The sequence below is a fragment of the Paramisgurnus dabryanus genome, chromosome 3 (genome assembly GCF_030506205.2).
Source record: "Paramisgurnus dabryanus chromosome 3, PD_genome_1.1, whole genome shotgun sequence".
Classification (NCBI taxonomy): domain Eukaryota; kingdom Metazoa; phylum Chordata; class Actinopteri; order Cypriniformes; family Cobitidae; genus Paramisgurnus; species Paramisgurnus dabryanus.
In genome coordinates this window covers 15,534,365-15,556,038 of record NC_133339.1, presented here as the reverse complement: position 1 = coordinate 15,556,038, position 21,674 = coordinate 15,534,365, and the positions used below count along the sequence as shown (strand labels likewise).

The 21,674-nt window shown below is 36.7% G+C and overlaps 1 long non-coding RNA gene across 2 annotated transcripts; it reads right to left on the bottom strand.

Annotated features, from left to right (window-relative positions):
• Positions 1-370: 370 nt before the first annotated feature.
• Positions 371-1,962, bottom strand: LOC135769068 (uncharacterized). Of its 2 annotated transcripts, XR_012336437.1 has the most exons (3): positions 1,698-1,942; positions 423-1,234; positions 371-385 (listed from the first exon to the last, which is right to left on the bottom strand). It is a non-coding gene; the product is annotated as an uncharacterized lncRNA (long non-coding RNA). The 2 variants fall into 2 exon arrangements; XR_010542362.1 differs by lacking the exon at positions 371-385 and having other exon boundaries at positions 461-1,234; positions 1,698-1,962.
• Positions 1,963-21,674: the final 19,712 nt, after the last annotated feature.

Here is a 21,674-nt window from a genome sequence, read left to right as displayed (position 1 = left end):
AGCGGCCGCGGCAAGTAACCTGGCATATTTAATTACCTCGTCCTGTCAGGAGTTGATGGAGCAGCATTGAAAATTATTAAAAGTATGTCTACCAATATTTACACAGTGATTTGGTCTTTTTTATAGCAAATGTGCACCTTAGCCAGTCCAATAACTATTTCGTTTTTATGTGGTACCATGATAGAATTCATTTGCAAACTTGCCAACACTTATTCCTTCAAATCAGGAGACTTAAATCCTTTTAAGTGGAATCTACAAAGCTCACATATGGTTTAAGAAATTCCTTACAGATAATAACTGATCACACTGTAAAGGTTTATATAACTGCATGGCAGGTTACATCTGATCACATAGTAAATGTTTATAACTGCATGACAGGTAACAGCTGATCACATTGTAAAGATTTAATATAAATGCACAACATGATCACATTGTAAAGATTTAATATAAATGCACAACATCTGATCACATTGTAAAGGTTTAATATAATTGCACAACATCTGATCACATTGTAAAGGTTTAATTAAAATGCACAACATCTGATCACACTGTAAATGTTTAATATCACTGCATGACATCTGATCACATATGAAGGTTTAATGTAACTTTACAACAGGTAAAGCAAGACCACCCTGCAATAAATTAAGACACAGCTTTATCGGAGTCATCAGGAGCTGATCCCAAGCGTATATCTGGAAGCTGTTGGTGTATGTACTGGTAAAGTGCTTGGCGACTGTGTAATGGATGCAATATCAACCCTGTTTAAAGCTGACAAAGATGGTTGTTTCTCAGTAGAGATATGTACATTGTACATTTGTGCCAGCTCAACACATTGAAGCAGTTTCTCGGACAGGGTTTACAGGACTAGGCCTTAATTATATTAGGACATTTTAGTTTTTACAAACAAACCCTACAAAAAAACAAGACTGGTGCGCATCTTGTGACAAAACAATGGCACTCATATATGTTGAGGTATGTCAGTAAAAGGTGTTTTTAAATTATTGTAGCTCAAATATGCATTTTAGCCTGGGACCAGGATAAGCCCTGTCCGGGAAACCGCACCAGTGTTTTCCCATATCAGATGTAGGTTGCTTCAGGTTGAGTTGTGATTTTAAAGTGTAGTTGTGGTCAGAGACGGATAGATGCTCCCATTGTGTTTCTGCATCACAGTTTAGGAACATGTTGATTGTATCATCCTCACAGTTGTCCACTGCATCACTAAACATCAATGCATCTGTGAAAACAATATAACCATAAACAGTTTTATGTTAGTATTTAAAATAAACTTGCATCATGAGACTTAATATATAAATGGCACCCATTCTTAAACAGAACAGTGTGTAAGAGAGATGCATTAAAAAGAGACAAAAACATTATACACACAACCTTTAACTTCAGTGTTAAATAATACGTTGTTTAATAGGTCATTATCATCAATATCTGAATGAGAAATGAACTGACATTCTAGCATCTGAAATCTCAGTAACTTGTAGGAATCACGTGGGCTACTGTAAGAATGCAATGTACTATAATATCTCGTTGTATATCGTAAATATAAAAATATAGGTGGACAATTAAAACCATTCAAATAGTTGCATTTTATAAACTAACGTTACTGATCTTAAGTGTATTTGTAGAACGGACTTCACAAATCTAACTTTAGGCGAACGAGCACAAAGTTAGCTAAGATAGCTTACCTGAAACTGGCCACCTTTTCAACACCCGGCGTGGTTTAAAGTTACCGGAACATCGTAGTCGAACCATTAATTGGGATAAGGGTGTTCCTCAGTTGGCTTAAAATTGGTAAGAAAGAAACATAAAGGCGCTCGAGTGAGCTTTTTAAGCTTAACACGTCGCCTTCAGTCACTGCCTCAGCTGCTATGCCTCTATGCGGCCGGAAGAACGTTGACAAAATGAGCGAAATGGCGCCGCCCTTGTTGTCGTGAAAAATAAGGTGAATACCCAAACATTCTATTAAATCAATGTGCGCGATCAGATTTTAATGATAAAACATCACTTTACTAGTCTTCGTTTTTATATCTGAAATTACCCTGTACATTATGACAACACAAACGTCCTAAGCATGTACATAGTTATTTACTGAAAGTTGTACATTTTAGTTTTTAATCAGTTATTATACATTCATCTTCATTACAATATCAGATCAGCAGACAGACTGCAGCATATTTAGTATTAATGACAAACGTGCTCATTCTGAAATCTAAATAAATAATCATACTTTGTATGTGCATGCAATAATTTGCTGGTTTTGTAATTATGTTATCTAAACTTACAAGTTACCTAAACTTAAGAGAAATAACGCTGACCGTGTAGCCGAATGTCAAAAAAAAAACTTTATTTATACCCGTGTCATTAACAGAATGCAGCAGACACACTCACCTTAACGGTTTTTATAAATTCATTTTCCTGCCCTATTAAAACATAAACAATGCAAATAACACCAGAATTAAAAGTTAATTTACGTACACATATCCTAAAAATAATCTTGTGTGAATTTAAAACATGATTTTGGAAGTCAATGACGCCGTCTGGGTCCGTGTACGTTTTGATAGTTTGTTTTTTCGTTTAAACCAAAAAACGAAATAACGAGAAACCACATGTTTTTCGTTTGTCGTTTCAAACAAAAAAACAAAAACCGGTAAAAAGAGAGCCGTTCTTCCGCTTTTGGTTTCTGAATCCAAAAACGAAAAACGACTAAACCAAATTCAAATAACAGTCCGATTTTGGTTTTTGGAAATTCCTTTTTTCATTTCTCCGTTTGAAGATCTACATTAAAAGAAAGACAGGTTGGTCACGTGACCCGGAAGTTATATTAAATACAGCCTATCAAAATAATAGCCAAGGTTTTAATTAGAACGGTCATAATGCAGCACTAATGTTACACCAGAGTAACGTTAGAAGAAAAAAAATCAATAAATAAATAGGCTTATATAAACCTGGACCGAAAGAAATATGTTAGCAACAGTTTATTACAGTGATTTAATATCGTGCCTATCCACGTACACATCGTCACGTTTAATGAGCGCATTGTTTGGTTCAATACAGTACTAAGAACTTATTGTGTGTGCAGAGTTGTTACTGTTAGCGCAATATTATGTAATTAAATTAATATTTAATGTTGTTTCCACCGTATGGACCAAACTGTTACCCCTTTCTACCAGCAGGTGGCAGTATTTAAACGATTGACTGTATTGTGCCTTTGGTAACTGTTTTAAATCAAGTTTACTGATACAGAATGTATTTATTGATGTTCATTTCTTTTTTTTATATTATTTGCAACCTAGTTATCATCATCGTCTGCATGCCCTTCTGTTTTAACCTGATTCTAACACTATCATCTCCCTGCTGAAAAAAAACTGCATAGACCAGCATAATTCCCATGCTGGTATGTTGCTGGTTTAGCTGGTGGTCTCCAGCTAACATCAGAAATGTCCTAATGTAGGCCATTTAGTCAAAACAATGATTTACCAGTGTGCTTTATACTGTGTGAATCTTTCTTTTCTATACACATTCCAGTGTGTATAACATACAACACTCCCATTGTGTCACGAAAGTGTAGATAATCCATACAAACATTTATTCAACATATATAGCACAGACATGCTTTCAAAGACATTGCATGTGCAATCTATGGTTGCAGAACATTTACAGTTAAGCCCTAAAGTTAGAACATTTTACAAGGTCCTAAAAAGAAAGTCCAAAAACATAATTGCATTACTAAAAACAAGCTGTCCATGCTGAGTAAAGCAGCAATAATTGCAACAAAACGTTTCCAGTAACTTTTGAGCAATCCTGCTTATTGGCTTGGATGAATATTTGCCCATTGCTCTGTACAGAACAGCTTTAGCACCAATATTGGTGGGTTTCCTCACATGAGCTGCTTGCTTCCTCATCCTTCCCCAACATTTCAATAATTTTAAGGTCAGAACTTTTGACTTGGCATTTCCAAAACATTCACTTTATTCTTCTTTAAAGTAGGTGGGTAGATTTATTTTGTCACAATGTAACAGGTTATATAATATAAAGTATTATTTGAGTTTGTAACTTGCTTTTGCTATAGCAGACAATATACATTAATATAGAAGCAATTATAATAAACAGAAATAAATTATAATCAGTGGAGGAGTGCTAAGGATGAACTAGAGTTTACCAGTCCGATAACTTGGGGGGGGGGGAGCTGCTCTACAGTCTGGCAGCAGAAAGTTCTATTGTTTCCAGAAGGCAGCAGGGTGAACAGGTTGTGGCTGGGCGGGTACTGTCCTTTAGTATCCTTTGGGGTCTGCGTAAAATTAACCATGGTTTTACTAGAAGTAAAACAGTAGTGAAAAAAGTAGTAAAAAAAACAGTTAAATCATAGTTAGTGTAGTAAACTCATGGTTTTGATTATAGTAATCAATACACCAAAAAAATAAACATATGGTTGATTTTTGTAAGGCACCGCACCCCACAACATCACTGATGCTCGGGAGATGGGTACCAATGATCTTCTGAGCAGTTTTAATTTCCCTGAGTAGAGTAGGAGGGGTGAGAATATGGGGGGGGGGGGGGGTGTTGTATAGACAATGATGTGAAATTGAAAACGGGGGTGTATCATCACCAACCTCTTCTGCATGGTTTGCTGTCTTGTATGTCTCCCTTATTTAACACACATGATTCAAATCATAAACTTATTAGCAGAGATCTCCATGAACTGTATATAGAAGCAATTATACTAAACAGAATTATAAGCCTTAGGACTTCACAGTAAATGTTCTGCAACCATATATTGCACATGCAATGTCTTTGAAAGCATGTGCTATTATGTTGAATAAATGTTTAAGACCTTTATGGCTTATCTTCACTTGTGTGACACAATGGGAGTGTTGTATGTTATACACAATGGAATGTGTATAGAGAAGAAAGATTCACACAGTATATAGCACACTGGTAAATCATTGTTTTGACTAAATGGCCTACATTAGGACATTTCTGATTTCAACATACCAGCATGGAGATGATAGCAGTGTTAGAATCAGGTTAAAACAGAAGGGCATGTAGACGATGATGATAACTAGGTTGCAAATAAAATAAAAAATGAAATGAACATCAATAAATACATCTGTATCAGTAATCTTGATTTAAAACAGTTGCCAAAGGCACAATACAGTCAGTCGTTTAAATACTGCCACCTGCTGGTAGAAAAGGGGTAACAGTTTGGTCCATACGGTGGAAACAACATTAAATATTAATTTAATTACATAATATAGCGCTAACAGTAACAACTCTGCACACACAATAAGTTCTTAGTACTGTATTGAACCAAACAATGCGCTCATTAAACGTGACGATGTGTACGTGGATAGGCACGATATTAAATCACTGTAATAAACTGTTGCTAACATATTTCTTTCGGTCCAGGTTTATATAAGCCTATTTATTTATTGATTTTTTTTCTTCTAACGTTACTCTGGTGTAACATTAGTGCTGCATTATGACCGTTCTAATTAAAACCTTGGCTATTATTTTGATAGGCTGTATTTAATATAACTTCCGGGTCACGTGACCAACCTGTCTTTCTTTTAATGTAGATCTTCAAACGGAGAAATGAAAAAAGGAATTTCCAAAAACCAAAATCGGACTGTTATTTGAATTTGGTTTAGTCGTTTTTCGTTTTTGGATTCAGAAACCAAAAGCGGAAGAACGGCTCTCTTTTTACCGGTTTTTGTTTTTTTGTTTGAAACGACAAACGAAAAACATGTGGTTTCTCGTTATTTCGTTTTTTGGTTTAAACGAAAAAACAAACTATCAAAACGTACACGGACCAACCAACTTTTTACCTTCTCTTTAAACTGCAGGGTTTAGCCCTCAGTGAAAATGTGAAGAGAGCATTGTGATGCCTTTTTGCCATATTATTGAGTATTATTATATTAATAAATTAATGTAGGCTACATATTACTCTTCTAGTTCCAATCCCTTATGATTTTTTGATAAAACAAGCAAAAAAATCTGCCAATGGGGTAAGCAAAACAAAGAATCTTTCAAGGACAAATTCAAGAAAAATTTGCTTTCCCCATTGGCAGATTTATTTGCTTGTTTTATGCACAAAATCACTTAAATTTGATATTTTTGGTCTAAAAACTAGACATATTTTCTTGGCTTGTTTTGCTCATCAAGAAAAAGCATCTTCATTTAAGAATTTTTAGATATTTTTACTGAAAACAAAACAAAAACACTAAAAAAAATTCTTGAAAATCATTTTTTGCAGTGTATTATTTTAGTTTTTATAATAACTGTTTACATTACATATACTTGTTTCCTCATCCACGGTTATCTTCTACTTTTATTTATTAAATAAAAAATATTATTTCTTGCAATACACTTTTTATTGTTTTGTCAATAATAATATTAATCTAGATCATGATTAAATGGAGCAGTACACAGAATAAATCTCCCAGCGGGCACCTTGATGTCAATTTAGATTTGATCAAGATGATGCAAATGATCATTTCAAAGTTAGATTATTAAGACATTAAGTCTTTCTGGTGGTTAATTTGTGAAAATATGAGTTTTATTCCATACTGAAATTTATTATGTAAGTATATGGGCCAGCATGTTTGTAGACACTAAATGCCAAATACATGGACTTTCCCAAACACCCCTATCGTTTCATCAGAAATGGACTGTTCCAAAAGTTCGCGCTGGGGTTGCTAGGTTACGGACATAGATATATACACTAGATGTCGCCTTGGGGCTCTGAGCATGCGTCAAAACCGCCGCCATCTTAGAACAGGGGCCTTGTCATGGGAAGCATCTAAGTAAAGCTGCTATCTCCGCCTGTACTTCGAATTCATGAACGATGCCGGACTTTTGTGCTGCGCATGGATGAAAGGGCTACTAGCACTATGCATTACAGTTAGAAAAAGTAAATTTTCATAAAAGCAAAACTTTTATTTTTTCCTGTACTAAATGCTAAATAAATGTCTGACTGTTGAAACGAACCAAAAGAAAACCAAGAAAATCGCATTCATGACGATTTATGGTGATTTTATTTCTGTTACACCATTGCCTACAATGACGCTGATGCGGGATTCCCCTGTTTCAAGATGGCGGCTCTGTTTGACGCATTTGGTCCAATGAACTGCCGTAGCCAAGGCGACATCTAGTGTACATATCTATGGGTTACGGAGCGGGAGAGAGAACCGTATAGCGGAGTTGTCTGCACGTTGTAGATAGTTTATAGACCGAAACAGGTGGATTAAGTGCCAAACTGCCAAATTATTGAAGTGTTTATTGATTATGTATAGGGGAGAGTGGGGTAAAGTGAGACATCGGGTAAAGTGAGACACCCCCTGTATCTAGGCAACGGAACACATTTGTGGTCCTGTGACCATTATGTTTTTAAGCCCCTAAAATTTCCCCTTGGCCATGAAGGACAGGACCTCATGCTGCTGTGGTTAGCATGTTTTTTTCACAAAAATATATTTTTTGCTTGTAAAAGTAAATTTTCTTGCTGTCAACTTAATCAACTGTTGTGCCTAAGCAAATTGATTCAGGTAGAAAAACTTATATCACACATGTTAATGAACTACCAACATATAAAACCTTGTGATGATGCTAGCTGAAGATTAGTCTGAATTTCCAAGAGAGATAGTTTTTTTCTAAAAGGTGGCAGTGGGGTAAAGTGAGACAAATGCTGTGGGGTAAAGTGAGACACGAGGCACAAGTTCAGTTTAGTCTAAAACATATTTTAATGTAATATTACATTACATATGTTTTATTTTTAATGTTATAAACATTGCAGAAAAACCATTATGCCTAGTCAATACACCAGGAAGACATTCTGGGGAAAAAACACCCCTTGAGGAGATGGAGAGGGCAGCCGCTTTGGTCAAGGAAGGAAAGAAGTCTCTAATGCTACGTATACACACCAAACGCGAGGCATCATGGTACTGTGGGTTCACACCAGACACAAGTTCAACAATTTGCGCAAGTAGATTACATAAAAAGTCAATGCAAAGACGCGACCAGACACGTCCTCACGTGTGGCGATGCGAATGACGTGATATGGGTGGCGCGTTTCCCACGAAAACAAGCGCTATTCGCCTCAAACGCGTCTTCGCCCAGTTTGAAAATATTCAACTTGAGCGAAAAATTTGGATGACATAATGTTAAATCCTGCGAGTAATCTAGAGCAGGGGTCCCCAACCTTTTTTTCACCACGGACCGGTTTCAGCTTTAAAAAAATTTCGCGGACCGGGGGGGTGAGATTGTGTGTGTGTGTGTGTGTGTGTGTGTGTGTGTGGGGGGGGGGGGGGTCGCTGAGTTGCTGTTCAAACGTGCTGAAAATCCTCCTTTTCGAAATGTACGTTTCAAACGGAAGTAAAGATAACATCCATTAGGAAAATTAATAATTGCTTTACTTAGGCTATAGTATATTTTCGTGTAAAACCATATTTTGGCGGATTGTTTTTTACTTTCATTGTTTTTACTAGTTTGCCTGCCCATATAGTCTTAATAATTAATGGAACCTAAACGAACTTGGCTTGCTGTTCTCGAAGGCAGCTCGAATCTTGGTCGGGCTCGAGACCCAATTCCAAGTAACAGAAGGGAAGAAAAATGCAGTGAAGGAGGAGAGACGCCAGAAGAATTTCGGCTGGGCGCAGAGGCACGGAGACTCACGTTTACCATGATTAATGATGATTGACAAGTTTAGGTTCCTTTCAAACCTACGTTAAAAGTGTAGCTGTTAAAATATTATTAGCCTAATAGTTTGCTTTGATCATGGTGCTACGATCGATGGATAATTCTGAAGTTGTTTTAAAGAAGAATAAAATAATTACTTTTCAGTCATTTGCGCTGTCACACAGTTGAACGTCTCTGCATATGTACATCATTGCGACGTACATTTGCAAATGATTCATAAAGTCATACCTCCGCAATTCTTTGATCGATTGTGTTTTAGAAGTACTGTATGCTCAAACTGTAATGACAGCAATGTAATCACTGATGCACTGGTAGAAAGAGAGAGAGAGGTGGAGAAAAAGAGAGAGAGCGCGGCTCTGTACAAAAGTGGAAATTATCGATGTTATTTGTAGTCGGCTCTTAAAGTACAAAATACCCGATTAAGCTATTACGTGGCTATTATACACATTTTTTTTCGGGACGTTCTTGCGACCCGGTGGCAACTTGTCCACGACCCAGTACTGGGTCGCGACCCGGTGGTTGGGGACCTCTGATCTAGAGTGAGTAACGCGATGCCCCGCATTTGGTGTGTACGTAGCATTACTCACTCTAGATTACTCGCGGGATTTAGCATTGTGTCATGCAAATTTTTCCCTCGAGATAAATATTTTCAACTTGGGCGAAGACATGTTTGAGGTGAATAGTGCGTGTTTTCACGGCAAATGCTCCGCTCATATGGCGTCATTCGCATCGCCCCAGGCGAGGCTGCATCTGATTGTGTCTTTGCATTAACTTTGGATGTAATCTACTTGCACAAATCGTTGAACTCGCGTCTGGTGTGAACCCACAGTAAGAGCAGCTGCAAGGGATAGAAATATTGATAGATGGTTCTGATTGTCTTTTGCGCTGACCCCCAGACACTAGCTGGCTCTAAGGGTCCTTTGTTCTGACCCCCAGACTGCGTTCTAATCTAACTGGTTCTATCTGTCATTTGAATGTTAATTAAAACATTTTGAATTGTCGAAGCCAATGGTGTATAGTGGGCAGTGCTCCGACATGTGGTGCTTTCACACTTTCTGCGACCCGAGTTCGATTCCCGGCTCGTGGTCATTTGCCGATCCAATACCCTTCTCTCCTCTCTGTACTTTCCTGTCCTCTCCGAAAATCACTGTGAAATAAAGGCAAAAACTGGCCAAAAAATATAACTTTTGAATTATATTATGTTGTATTTGATTTTGGTTCAGAGTTACTGTACTTTCAAGTGTTTAGAAAAATAACGTTCTTAATTGACCAATCCCCTTGATTCTGTTACTAGTTCAACATTAGTTTTGGAATGTGTGGTTGTCAAGCTAGCTGTCAGGATTTTATCTGTTACAATATGTGCTGTTATGGTAGTTTCAGAGTGGAAAAAGTAAGTGGATCAGTTTACCCCGAGCTGGTTCACTTTACCCCCTTGATTTTTCTGGTCTGTCTCAGTTTACCCCTAAGCTGGGGTAAAGTGAGACACAAGACCACTTTTTTTAAAACAATCATATTTTCACTGCTCTTTGTCCTGAATACATTCAAGTAATTTCCATAGCTAGGAAACATCCTGAATTAATGGGAAATGTGTAAATTTGAATGATATATCATTTTAGCTCGCTTAGAGGGGAGCAAATGTAAAAAATGTCTCACTTTACCCCACTCTCCCCTACGTGTGCGTGCATCACGATGTAAGTAATCAGATATATGTATATAAGTAAATTTATGGGACGTTTACATATTATAGTTATGATTGGTGTGATAACATGCAGATGTTTACACTCAAAACCGTTATTCGATGATAATATGATTCGATGATATCCAATCAACTATTATTTCATCCGGTTAGCATTCTGGTTATGTGTATATGTTTATATTTATTCATTTAAAATCATAAATGCTTCTTTACATGTTAACAACGCACATGCGCTCTAAGTTTTGCATAATAGCAGCGCCATTGCACGTGCACGGCAGAGACGAGCACGTGAACTGTGCATGCACATAAATAACACTTTCTACATGTTTGTGTTTAAGTTTTATAATATAAGTAGTTGTTATTATAGTATAAATGCAGAGTTGTAGTGTATTAGTTGTTATTCATTATTAATCTGTTTACTAGTGGATTATTTAACCGTTGTAATATTTACATATTCATGTTTGTACTTTATTAATCTGTTTCAGAACCACACATTTTATTCAATAAACAAACCTACATTTCATGAGATATCGTTGTCTTGACCAGCAACCTGTAGCCTTCAGCAATCCATCCAGTGGTTGAAATAGAGATTTTACAATGTTTGACATTGAGTTGACGTCAAATCAGCGTTATGTTATAGGCGTTCAGTTGATGTCATTTTGGCCTCAAATCAATGTAAATTTAAAATAATAAAAAAATTAACTGGAGCATCAATATGCATCCATTTGGCACATATGTTTTTTTAATAATATGTTATTGGATTTCTGCATAAAAGTGGACTTCTGTAACTTCTGTGGGTAAAAAAACTATTTATGTAAATTATTGAATTGAATGAAATAAGAAGCGAACAGTAATTATTATATTTCACAAAAAATATACTGATTTGCTTACAATAGAAAAGTAATAAGGGCAGCATTTTGCTGTAACCCTATGAAGTCCTTATTTAAAAAATATATTTTTTTCTTTTTAGTGATATTAGATACTTTAAAATCAATATACATTTGCTGTAATTGATAATGAAATTGTAATAGGCTACCTTATAATGTAAGCATATACAGTATTACAACTACATGGTAATTTATGGAAAATTTACATTAGTTTGTTTTTTCATTGTGAGCATGCTACATATTTTAAAATTATTTTAATTTTTTTGTCTTAAACGGATAGATGCAATGCTAGGGTTCTTAAAAACATATTTATTTTAATTTTTTTAATTTTAATTATGAAAAACGTAGGGCCTACAATGCCCATTCATATTCTCTATTCCTAATACCACCTGTAGATGGCGCCATAGCTTTTTGACGTTCTTGGGTTTCTGTGCAGCTAATGAATGGACTACAACAATTAATTAATTTATTTTTGTGTGTAAATTGATGCAAACCTAGTATGACAATGTTATACATGTATACACGGAAAAAATATATATATATTTGGAAGATTTACGACATTGATGACCGTTGAAACGCCATGCCAGACCAGAAAGTGTGCGCTGTAAAGTCGAAGCAGCTCGAGAAGGTTGACGCTTTTATCAGGTGAGTAATAAACATCTCATGAAATAAAACATAATTTGGTAACTTTAAAAACTTAGAAGATTGTGTTTTGATTAAAAATTTGACATTGCAATGAGTACTTTGTTATTTTGTGAATTGAAATATCCCGCTAGATAATGTAACGTTACTGTGAGGGACTCTGAGGTAACAGAGTTAGATCCATTAAGCAGGTAACTATTGTTTTTTTTTAAATGTTGCGAGTAATGTTAGTTTTACAGTTTTTGTTCGTACTAATAAAAGTGCCCAATGTTTGAATCTCTTTCTCGCATGCGATGCAACAAAACACAATATAACCCATTATAATTCAAAATTGTGTCCACTAAAGTTAACTTAGATGCGAAATTAACATGAATTAGGCTACATCATTTATGTATTTATCAGTGCAGTTGGATCGTTGAATCGGTAGGCTATACTGTAACCGTACACAGCGAGTTCGCCAGTACGACGTTCGTTCAGAACGACGACTCGCACACGAATGACTCATTTGAACCACTTCATTTAAGCTATTGAACTTTTCAGTCATATGTCGTGTTTGTTGTAAAAAATCTTGTGAAGGGGGTAAAAAAAGGTCATCTTTATGATTCCTGAATATACCCTGATTGAATCATTTAAAATGAACCACAGAGAATGCAAGATGTGAACGAGTTTTGGTTAATTCAGTCGGCCATTGTGGGCTAAAAAGTAAGTTAAAGGTGATAAAAAGCTTTTTTATTAAAAACATTCCTGTTTAGTAAAATAAGTAATGTTTTATATAACTTTTAACTTAATAGTTGTCATTTTCATCTAATTTTATTAGAAATAATAAGTTGATGTCATTTTACGATAGGCTTACGTGTGTGTGTACAAGTTAAGATCAGGATTACACCACCTCCGTCTCATTTTGAGCCAGGAAAAACCCTGAAAATAAACTTTATGAATGTGAAATGACTCGTCTAAGGTTAGTTTTATGAGATGATATTTAACACCCTGTCTCTCGTCTTGTCTTTGTCAGATCGTTCGTTTGGAGTCTCTGTTTGTTCCAGCCATTGTGTTCCTTTATGCTCCTCCAGAGACCGAGTTCCACATCTTTCCCCTCACCAAACACATAATTACGATTACTGTTATCATGTATAATTGGTTGTCTTTTTTCTTTTATCAGAGTTCTTACAAACAGATTGATTGCAACAATGAACATTGATGGTTCATGGGGTGAAGAAGGCCTTTGAAAAACATGTTGTGTTATAATAGGTACTACATTACTTTTTTTGTATGATTAAATGATGTACTAATAATAATAATAATAATAATAAATTTTATTTATAGGCGCCTTTCATGACACTCAAGGACACCGTACATCAAATAAATATAGAAAACAGTCATAAAATACAAAACAATCAAATCACATTAATCAATACATGCAGAATAAAACATTAATAATAGGCCTGCTTAAAAAGATAAGTTTTTAACCGCGATTTAAAAATGGGCAAAGTACTATTCAGTGTTACCCATTGTGCGGCAAACTTTTATCCATCACATGTGCACAGCGGCTATACTGTAGGGGTGTAATAATTAATTGTACAATTAATATGCCCAGTTTCTCAATGAATTACAGTCAAATGCAGCCACATCCAAAAGCCAGAGGGCGCTCTCATGCATAAACTCAAAATATGCACAGTTATTTATCTACAAATGTTAAGACAATATTAAAAGCACGGGTTTTAAAACAGGCGCGGAGCCTGGGCCCGCCCATATTGACAGCTGGCCTGCCCAATCAGAAATAAAAAAATACTACTCTGTATAGTTAGACATGTGTCACTCCCCTCCAGAAAACACGCAAGCCAAAGTTCTTCGTTTACTGATGGATTTATTTGTTTATTTAATTCATCCTTAATCCACCGTCAAACTATTTAAAACAGTAGAAAACATAAACAATCTAACAACACAATCAAAAGAGCAAATAAATCAAGAAATAAAGCATCAAAAATACACAAACATACCTCGCTAGCTGCATACAAACTGAGAGGGAAATGAGTCCAAAATGCAACTTTAAAAGGTACTAAGTACTTCAGACTCAGCGGTGTACCGGCATAACCACGAGTCAACGTCTGGAGTCTCTCTCTCAGGTGCATCCTAGGCTACAACCATAGACAGTAAAAGAAATGGACACAGCGACCCCATTGGATTCAACGGAGACAAGTGAAGTCAATGAGAAGCACGCACTTCCTGGGTGTCGAGCGTACTGCGCAGACTCAAACTGAGCTCAATGACATAGATGTCACGTGAGCAACCTGTCTGACAATTGTAAAACTGCTTCTACTGGGCCATAACGTAAGATACAAGGTAATGGAGCCTTTTATACATTTTCGTGTTTCTTTAGAAATAATTAATGGACAAACAGAGTCTTTAAACGCCTCAGATGTAAAGTTATTCGCTGTCAAAGTGATGCCAAAATGAATGGAAGTCAATGGGATGCTAACAGCAGATGGGTGTTCGCTAAGCAATGGCGGCGTCCGGGGAAGCTTCAATAAAATATGAAACCCTGCCCCCCGGCTACAACAATAAATGTGCGCATGTAACCCTTGACCCGCATGACCTCACTTCCTCTTAGATGAATCAATCATCATCTTCATCATCACCATAATAAATAATAATAATGACAGACATGAGATGCAATTGGTATGCAAAAAAGGTATATATCAAAAGAGAAAACAAACAAACAAAACCAATACACTTAAACAACAGCTAAAACATGGATACTACTTTACATTATGGTTCTAATGAGAAAAATTTTCCCGAGCAGCTTTCAGCCATGATCACACTGAGAACTTTTGGAAAACGTGGAAAACGTATTTTGAATAACAACACATTATAAATATGTGTTGCGTGCTTTCCTCTCAACATAAACACACAACAAATATGACAGCGGGGTAAAAAATAGAAAGAAAACATCTGATCAAAGTGATGTTGTTTGATATAGCCTACCAGCTCTCTAACTCAGCACTATAAGTCACGCCACGTTTATTGCTACACTTTATACAATATAGCCTATTGCTTTTAAGCAACAAATAGCCTATCATAACAACCTATAAGCCTACTGTGTAATTGAGACATTAATTTAAGAAATGCATTAAAAGCAGAAAGATGTAGGCTGCGGAAATATATAGTGGGTTCACTTCAATCCACACCACACCCGACGTTCTTGGTTTGCTTCTTATTTATTAAATCGAGACAATTGTTTGATCAAACATTGATTAATATTAAGATACAATTTATACAAAACGAAATTCACTTTAAAGAAAGTCTTTCTACAAAGCAAACCTACGCAGGGCTCGGAAAATCGCTAGCCCGACGTCCCGGGGCTATGGCGAATTCCTGTCGGGCTACAAAAATTTATCTACGCCCTGCCCGTCGAGTGGATGAAAAAATATTGTAATGTGTTTGCATTCTCTTAGATTTAGTTAGGTAATTATATTGTATGTAATTTGGCGTCATCTTGTTAGTCATTACTATCCTCACTAACAAGTGAAACTGCCAGGAAATGAAGTGAAAGCACAATTAAACCCATTATTCCTTTCATGTTCACGTCTGATATGCACGCTCCTCGGCTCCGCTCTTCATGAGTAGTGTAAGGGGTGAAAAAATATGACCCCATCCATCCGTTGGCCCAATGGCGGAAACCAAATGGCATGGCGAAGGATTATAGCGCGTTCGGTCTTTTCCGGCTCTTTGCAGATGACGTTTTGGCGTTACGTAATTTAGTTATATTTATCTCTTATCTGACTCCAAAGACAAAGATTTAGTTTATATTATATTACAAATCGGATTGATTATTACTTTTAAAACTTAAAGAATTTGGATGGATGTTTGTACACTCGTTCATTCGGTTCTCACAGTCGCACATGATCCTAGTACGGGCCTCATAATTAATATACTGGTCAACGGTCGTAAGCGAATCAGTGTTGGTCGCTGCCAGAGGTTGGACTATACGCTTAAGCGGCCGCTCTCTGCGTGCTCAACTTTAAACATACTTTATTTAGTCCCCTTAGAGGTGACACTTAATTATTACAATAATTATTTCTAATCAAAATTAATGAATAGAATAATATCGAAATAAACAGAGGTTGAGGCTGACCCTATTTAGAGTAATCAGAAATGTGACTCTAAACGGAAACACAGCCTCCACGCTTCTAAGTACACTTAAACTAATGCCAATTGCTATTCGTATCTCACAAATCCTCAGCTGATGTATTATTCACTATCTAACTGGGATTGGGCCGATCCTAGCATGATTTCTGTCCTTACGGTAACTACGGATACAACGATATTACTTACAGTGTCAACAGTTCCTGAGCAACACAGAATAAAATCAAACATAACAATTTATTAACCAGGAAGAAAAATCATAATTCAGAAGCCAATTTACATTCCAATTCAAATACGAAAAAACAAATATAATCAAATGAGAATAACGCATACCTGGCAAATGATGAATATCGAGCCCAGTCTCCTGAAGATGCGTATAAATAGCACGAAGTGTAAAACTCGTGCAATACATACGCCAAATTCCACTTTGGCGTGCATATGATACGCAAGTCCTTCCTATTCACTTAAACGGTGCATCTTTTTTTGTCGTTTTATTTATTGGTTTCTCAATTTTTTTGCTATTTTTTTACCATTTTCGCTTGGGTTTAGGGTTAGAACAACTTTTTGTTATATAAAAATCACATGCTAACCCAAACCCCAACTCTAAGCCCAACTCCAAGCGACCATGGCTTAAATATGGACAAAAACATGGAGAAACCTGTATATTAAATAACCTCATTAAGCAAATCTAAAATCTAACCCTTAACCCAAGTGAAAATGGTTTAAAAAAACAGAAAAAATTGAGAAACCAATAAATAAAACGACAAAAAAATTCCCCCGTTTAAGTGAATGGGAAGGACTTGCGTATCATATGCACGCCAAAGTGGAATTTGCCGTATGTAGGCCTATTGCACGAGTTTTACACTTCGTGCTATTTATACACATCCTCAGGAGACTGGGTAGGAATATCTGGTTACAGACTTCTCAAAGTAAAATAAAATACATGATGCTGTATCAAAGATACAGCATCATGGGGGTGAGTTTCCATGTATAGAAAGACCCGCTGAACCATTTTACATCATTCCCTTAAATATCCAGAGAGACAAAGCATATAGGAATTTGGTACTGATTGGTTAATGTAAAACTCAGGGGTGTTGTCTAATATACATACAGTGGGTGATTGGTCAACATGTCTAAGGTAGGAGTTGTCTCCCCACATTAGGTTAAATTTACAGATTAACATTGAATCCTGTTGTCATATTAATAAACCCAAATGTCATACCTGTCAAGTTTTAAATTTGAAAATAAGGGAAATTTTCCGGCGCCCACCGCGAGCAGTCCTACCAACCCAAACAAGCTCCAGTATACCTTACATTTTAAGACTGGTGCTATAGCCTACAGTAAATGACAACACAAAATGGTATATATCAGGGGTGTCAAACTCATTTTAGGCTGAGGGCCGGATAGTAAATAACGCCACAATGTGAGGGCCGGATAATATTTTTTAAACCTTAGTGTGCTGAAATTGTGTTAAAATTAACTAAACAAACTAATTTAATAGCAAGAAAACTAGTGAAACACACAGCTCTGTGAAAACTACATTTCATAAGTCACACTCATACTGTACATACTATACACACAAATTTACATCTGTACAAAACCCACTGGCCTTCGGTTGAAAAGCCTTAATTTAACTTCTTTTGCATTATACCTTCATGCCAAAATTATTTATAAACCATTCACTTTTCTTTGTAATGATAACAGTCATTTAGAAAATTAAAATGCTACATGGGGTCCAAACCAATGCTAGTGGCCCAAATCAAAAAGGGCACTACGGGGGTGGTACTATTATGGTTCTAATAAAGTATTATTAATATGATGTGTTATATTACTAGCATCAACTTGATTAACGTGATTATAATGGGAAATATAAAGTGTGACAATAAATATTCAATATGATTTACCTGCTGGCTTGAAAGCTTTGAATCCATCATGTTTGCAATGTTGAACTGCCTTTAGAAGCAGCCTCCCTTTCCGTTCTCTGTCTTTATTTTGTGAAGGCATTGGTGTTTTTTGTTTTGATTTTTTGCCTACAAAGTGTGCCAACAACAGCAAATTTACTGTTTATATTAATATAGTAAGAATGTGGATATTTTGTTGTAGTTTGCTTGCTAAGCAAATCATTACCGGAAGAAATACATAAACAAACTTCCAAATGAGTAATTCTGCGGTTTAACAACTGATATAATGTAATAAATCTACCTGTTAATGCAACGAACTTCAGAAACTGTCGTCTTTGCTCTCCAGGCAGAGAGTGCACACACACAGAGAGGCTGCGGAGCGGGGGGAAAACACGAAGTGGATTAGTGGAATCTGTGGATCTCTAGGATCTTTTTTATAGATCACAACCTTTGCGTTCCAAATTTACGGAGGTTAAAATACGGGAGATTTACGGGAAAATACTAATACGGGAGGACGCCGGGAAAGAAGGGCAGGGGCGCTGCTAAGGATTTTGGGCCCCATGAAAAGAATCTTGACAGGGCCCCCAACACAGCTGAGACTTTTTTCATATTTATTTACATAAAATCATGTGCTTTTATGGTACTTTGATATGAAGATTTTTTGCTTACCCCATTGGCAGATTTTTTTGCTTGTTTTATGCACAAAATCACTTAAATTTAATATTTTTGGTCTAAAAACTAGATACCTTTTCTTGGGTTGTTTTGCTCATCATGAAAAAGCATTTTTATTTAAGAAATTTTAGATATTTTTACCGAAAACAAGACAAAAATACAAAGAATTTTTTTCTTGAAAATCATTTTTTGCAGTGTGGTAATTATCTTTAACACTAGAACGAACAAGGCATCATTTTGACAGTTTTGAAATTTGCATAGTCAATAACTTTGTCTAAATAAATCATAAAGCCTTGCTGCTTAAATTAAGTTTTGCCGAGTCGGTCTGAATCAGATAATGTGAAAGTATTATAACTCCACATCATCTTCAAGAGATGCACTGAAACCTCACAAACAGCTGATAATAGTTTGTACAGTAGCTGGCAAAAGATTTTTATCAGAGTTCATGAAGTTATGCCGCTTTTCCATTGCATAGTACCCCGCCGTTTAGTTTAGTTTGGGTCGGGTCAGCTCACCTCACTTTGGCGTGGTTAGCTTTTCCATCGAGTTTAGTATCACTTCGCAGTGGGAGGGATTATAGGCATGTCGTTATATTTGTGCTGCCTACAGCTGTGACATCACACAAGTGAGAGCGTAGTTGTACATCCCCATACATTTATTTATTTCTCAGTCCGCCACAAAATTAAAATTGGCCACCACAAATAGTTTGCACATAGTTTACACATCGCGTTTATCACTAACGTTACCTCTATCTCACATGACAGTTTCTGTTCAAACACCCGTGGCGTCAGTAGTTGACGCACTCCACTGAGCCTCATTGAAGTTGCATTTAACCATATAATGCTGCCGTGCTCATCGCGAATGTTCCGCCACAAACTGCAAGTTTGGAAAAACTGTTATGGTGTCCCTGATTCTCAACCTGTGGATGTTTTTTATCGCTAAAAGGGAGTTTGGGAACTTACAGCAAAGCACTGATGACAACATGTTTGCTCAAGACAGCGCAACCTAGCACTAAAGGTAAAGCTAATCTTTTACATTATAGCGATGACACTTAGTGACGATTTTCTCAGACCAATCAGTGATCTACAGTGTTTTCGCGTCACGTTCGGTATCAGCCCGGGTCGCTTGGAACCCCAACCGAGGTGGTTCGAAAAAAGTATTGGGTACTACATACTACACCCAATGGAAAAGCTCCCAAAAGTAAGTTGACCCGACCCAAACTAAACCAAACCGTGGGGTACTATGCAATGGAAAAGCGCCATTAGACTGCTTGCAAGACCGGTGCAACAGCGTGGACCGCAGCAGGGTGCTGAAAATGGGCAGACCGGCGGAGCCTCGTACAAAGATGCCGACAACGGCTGCCTGTGAGGCAAAGCCGTGCACCCACTGCACCCTGCTCTATTCAAGATTGTCGAAAAATGCTACCGTAGAGACCTGGGGCCTCATGCACCAAGCTTGCGCGTAAGCAGAAAAGTGCCGTAGGCTACGATAATTGTCACGGTCGGGCGGTCCACTAACAATTTAGGCCTACTTACAAACCCACCTTTTCTTGTGAAAAATTGGGTAACATAATGTCGACCCTTTGCCTCTTTCACTTCTCTTATTTTTTCTCTTTCCGTTTTGACTTCCAGATTTTTGAGGCATTTTCACTTCCTTGTCAGTCAAGTTGATATTCTGCCGGCGCTATAAGTGAAGTCAAGCTGTGTTGCCTGGATTATACAATTTGGGTGGACTGAACTATTTTATGATAATTGAGAGGGGGGAAAGGGGCCCACAGACGTTTGTGTTTCCTAAACAAATAATTTTTTTGATACCAGGAAACAGCAAATAGAATAATTTAAAGTTAATAATTTTTACTATAAAATATTTTTTTAGCACCACAATTTTGGGGGCTTCTCTGGGCCCCCTCTTATTCGTGGGCCCCGAGAATCATCATTGTTTACCCCCCCTTTACAGCGCCCCTGAAGAAGGGTAAAATACGGGACTTTCCCGGCCAAAACGGGATACTTGACAGGTATGCCAAATGTGCCACTTGCATTAAAACACTTCATATGACACCAAACAAGACCAGTCTCAGATTCTTTGTGCATGTAGAATGTAACATTTCATATACAGTTTGCTTTGAGAACATGAGGAGAGACGGGGACGAGAAAGTGTGGTAGGGTGTTACACTTCTGTCTCACCCCATGGGGTAACTGTCTTGGGGGGTAGATGTGAATTCTTTGAGAAAGGTTTCAGATGATAATTCAACAGGAATTAGGAAGCGGTTCCCTGTGGATTCAGCCATTTGCTGCTGGCTTTAGAAATACCTTTTGTCAGGATTTGGCACCACCTTACAGTAGGCTACCCGCTTGCTCTTGTGCTCATCAAAAAGTGAATTAAATGTTTATTTATTTGTCATTTCGCTTAACCTCAGAGTCTAACATTATTCTAGCAATTCCCTTTTTCTTTCTTTATTTAGTAAGTTAACTTAAATATGTGAGAAAGAAAATATATTTTTAGTGATTTTCATGAAGAGAATATGATGTTAGAAGCTTCATTTTAAGCATTTAGTAGCCTAATTTATTTGTAATAAACACTTTAATAGGCTATTTAAAAAAGTATTAGGTTTTTTGTGTTCATTTATATTTCTTGTCACTGTGTGCAGGTTCTTTTTTTGTAGTCTATGACAGCCCAATATCCTTTTTTTTACCAAAAAGGCTTAATTAATGTCACGTTGCATTATGATTTAAAGTATCGATAATGTCAAAAATGTCATGTGCAGTTCGTGGGTGTGTGTGTATGCTGTTTAAATGAGTGTTCTCACCAATACGCTTGTGATTTGTGAAGTTTTGACAAATTTTATATACTTGTTATAGTTTCTTATTCAAAAGTGACACCCATTCATGCCCACCCCGATGTAATCCATGCCCACCCATATGTCACGTTCTGCATCTGCCACTGTTTTAAAAGTGTGAATTCTGTTATACCTATGCCACCTTTAGTTAAAGGTCACGTTCTGCTTGATCCCATTTTTTTTCCCATTAAATA